The sequence below is a fragment of the Electrophorus electricus genome, chromosome 20 (assembly GCF_013358815.1).
Source record: "Electrophorus electricus isolate fEleEle1 chromosome 20, fEleEle1.pri, whole genome shotgun sequence".
In the NCBI taxonomy this organism is placed as follows: domain Eukaryota; kingdom Metazoa; phylum Chordata; class Actinopteri; order Gymnotiformes; family Gymnotidae; genus Electrophorus; species Electrophorus electricus.
In genome coordinates this window covers 10,499,172-10,503,536 of record NC_049554.1, presented here as the reverse complement: position 1 = coordinate 10,503,536, position 4,365 = coordinate 10,499,172, and positions in this window count along the sequence as shown.

Sequence of the window (4,365 nt, the reverse complement as noted above, 5' to 3'; positions counted from 1 at the left end):
AGAGAGAGCGTCTTCTTAAAGAGGCAGGTTCCTTCTTTCTTTCATTTCGCTTTCATTCTCTCCGCGCATGCTGGCGCGCACGCGCTCAATCGTTGCACTCAATCCGCCGAGAAGTCGTATTAAAAAGTGCACGTATGTTTTAAAGCATTTTATTTTTTAAAGTAAACATTATTTTATCTATTGTGTCATATTCATAATCATTTTCACATCACATTTCATTTTGGTATTATAGCGAATGTCCTTTGACAATTTCAAATGTGGCAGGTTAACCACTAAGAGAAACTATTTTATCAGGTCAAATATTTTATTACAACGAGTATTCAAGTAATTATAATAGCAATTATAAAAATTATAGGAAGAAAAAACATGTGAGATGATGCAATTGATGCCGAGAATTGGTTGCATTACTGAATGTAATTGAAAGTTAGATAAACAACAAAGAAAAAATAATGCTGGTGACATGTTTTAGATTTATAAGCATGTGTGAATATAAATCCATATTGTGGAATTTAAAAATAATGCAACTATAGAACTAAAATTATAATTATGTGTAATTATGGAACAAGGCCACACACTAAACCATATTTTATGACCAGAAACATTAGTCATTTATCTTAGGTAAACACATGGTTCATGGCCAAAGTCTGATTACCCGAATCATCTTAAAATACATGCATGCACCAATAACCTAACTTTATATGGAACGTCAAGAAATAAAAGCAAACATGTACTAAGAGCATGTCTCCTTAGTGATCTTTTCTCCTAAACATTAATAAATTGCAAACATTAACCTCAGAAACTCCTCATCATAGCTAATATTAAACTCATGTTCACACATCCACCAACCTGTTTTCATATATTTTAGTTGCTAAGATTAGACCAGGGCTATTATCTTTGGCTATCAGGATTCTGCCCAAAGCCATAACATAACCTTTATATGATGGTGTCATCTGTACCTATAGAGAAATGACTTGTTTAAAAGCCATAAACACAAATTCCATGGGTAGGCATATTTCAAGACAAAGATGTTTCTCTACTTTTGCCATTGCTTTTGAGCTATGAATTGAACTATAAGACCAAGCAGAAAGAAACACTGTAATATGCTCTGTTACATTGACTTTATACAAGCAGCAGAGAGAAAGAGACAGAGCGAGAAAGGCTATCATGACTGTATTAGTTTGGGATTTGTTTCTGAATTGTATACAATTGAATAACAATTCAATTGGCCTGTTATTGTCCTTACTGTGAAATTATGCACACACAAATGTTTAAAAACATTACCATTATTATTTGAATCTATGAATGTATAAAGCTATTTTGTTAGGAGATGCTGAATATTTCAGTGGAAGAATTGCCAAGAAACTTCATGCTTCCAGCTTTGGGTCAGTAACTTTAATTACACGCAAGCATGTAATTATTGAAAACAGAAATCTGTATGGATCCCAGTCATTCCATATGTCATACACTTTTGCCATTTATCATACATGTGCATCAGATAGAAGATCCTATTAATTGCTTGAAATTACTAATGTTTACATGCACCCACCCCCCATCACCCCAAAGTGTAGAGAAACACAAAGTAGATACTTATTTGGATTCAAGCTTTCATTTTGTCATGTGTTTCTTCAATGTTTATCAGCAGAGCTTGACCTTGATTGACTTTGTTTCATAGGCAGACTAACCACCACTGGATGCTACAAGTTGGTCTCTTTGTAAATGTTCACAAATTAGATCAATTTCAAGTTTCATTTTCAAACAGTTCGGTGGATCTGCCAGATATAAGACAAGGACGGGTTCTTCAAGGATGTTTTTTCTTCTATAGCAGTATATGGTGACCTTCTACACACACCCTCCAACCAGGTAGTCTCTCACTGCATCACAGAGCATATGTTATAAACTAAAGCATTTACATTTATAAGCATCTCTTGATAAAAGGAACGTAATAATGAATCACATATGTTTTTGGCTATTTCTGTGCCCTACATTTCTTGACCTGACATTGATTTAATGCTATCTTAATGAGAGGCCCGCAATCATTACAGCCTAAAACCTTTGCTCATTTCTGTTAAATGCTTAACTTTTTAAATGTTTGAGAATTTCACTATAAAACACCATATGGCTTCTGATTTTTTTCATCAGGTACCAACTGATCTGAGCTGAGTTATTAAAAGGCATAATCAGAGTTATGCTTCTTCTGCTGTCTCACAGTTCTTTTGGCAAATGGTTTCAGTCTAAACTGAAAACATTGAAAGACTTGGGCTACTGTCAAGTATTTTTTTCCAGGAGTTCTTCCTGCTTCCCTGAATTCCTGGTCACCAGATATAAATGTAACATGACATTATTGTCTGTGTTTGCTGGCTGCTTCTAGGAAACTTAGAAACCACTCATAGCTCATAGTGGTTTGCTGTTGACTTTTGATTTGCTGAAAGAATACTGGCTGTAAATATGATATGATAATGTGATCTAAGCCTCATCATGCACAGTAACAAACAACAAATGAAACATGATAGTGTGTTAATAGTCACATGGTGTGTAGACAAGGCATGTCCTGAATAATTTGGATGATTCTCTATTTTATTTAGCATGTCAGTATTTTTCCACAGCAAAAGAGGAACTCAAAAAAGGAAGTTAAGAATTTGCCCTATGAATTGTTTTCCTAACTCCCCTTTCTTCAGTTATAAAAAAAATGCCTATTGATTTTTTAAAGTGCTACTGGAGACACGACTACACAAGAATCTGCCTTTCTTTGAACAAAACTCAAATCACTCAAATAATAGTGAAGCTACTTACAGGGCAGTCAAAGAGCAAGCCATGTGACAGGAACTTCTGAAAAACAGTTCAGACTATGGTTTCCTGAAAAACACCAACTCAATGAAAGCTGTTAACAACTCTTATCACATTATGTGGTGTGCACAGTTCACAACACTAACATGCAAATACACTAAAGTAAACTCTAATGTGAATAAATAAACAAACAAACAAGCAAATATTTTTAGTGGAAGGCTATACTCTCCATGGGAAACATGGAAACATGGCTATACTCTCCATATTTGAGTGTACTTCACATAAAACATTTTTACTTATAAATCCCTATGAATATTTCTAAAAAGTCACTTTGTTATCTACAATTCATAACAAAGTATTATTTAAACTCTCCTTGATAAATTCCAGGAATACGTTGAGATAGTACAATTAAAAACTGTTAGCAAAATATCCAGGTAGATCATTACATCACCAGGTTTGGTCATTGTTTTATACACATTATTAAAAGACAGATTCATTTTTAAAATTATTTCAAAAGTTCCAACTTTACTCTTTCTTAAAACAAGAAGCTTCAAAATAAAAGTTATCTCTGTCACTGCATTTCATAAATCTGACACATGACCAAACTACTTAATTTGCTTATAAAACATTGTTGAGTCACTCATTTATGTAAGCAGCATTTGACAGAGTGTGCAGGCCCCACCCTCACTAGAAACAATGCAGCCAGTCTTTGAATTTTCATCTGGAAGGACGTAACCATGGTATAGCACTTTTAGAGATCATTGTTAGTGTGGCAAGTTGCCAGTGAGTTGCTCAAAAATTGTGAGCTATGGTGAGTTAGTATGGAAGCTAAAAGTGCCAAATGAAATACATCAGAGCAGACTTATTGATATGCAGTACACACTTGATATGGCTCTACCATCAAGCATGTGCTTTTATCGCACCACCAATCACACCACCACTAAACGCACAGCACAGACTGGATTATTTCTGCTTTGGAGTTTTGCATGCATTGAGATACAGTTGCAGTGACATTCCTTTTCTTCAAGGAATGTGTTTTTTGTGCCATTTTGAAATACAATCCAAACCTCACCTTTCCTTCATAGAGGGAGAGAAATGCAATAATTATCTGAAATTATAGGGAAATTCTATGGAGGTAGTAGTTATGAGTTCCACAGTACATGTGCAGACCTACTATTACAAAATCAGAAGATGAAGATTATTAGATATTCAGCCAATCAGAAAGTGAGATATTCAAAGACCCATTCACCTAACAATATTTAAGCTTTTTCCCTAACTTCTGTATATTCTGCCAGGGTGTGAATGTCAGAAGAACCAGAATAAGAGAATAATGTCTTCTTCATGTTTTCCTTCATGTTTCTTGCTTCTTAAGGTAAACCCTCAACCGCTGAATCTAATGAGCAGACATTCACATAGCTGTGGGTCTTGTCTCCACTGAGTGCTTGAAGAAGAATTCCTCATTAAAGTATAGTAAAATATTTTATCTACTCTGGCCTTTTCCTTTTCCAGTGGTTGGACTGAACCTCTTATAGTCATTCATCTTTTAACATAACAATCTCCAGAATGGTACAGATTTTATTT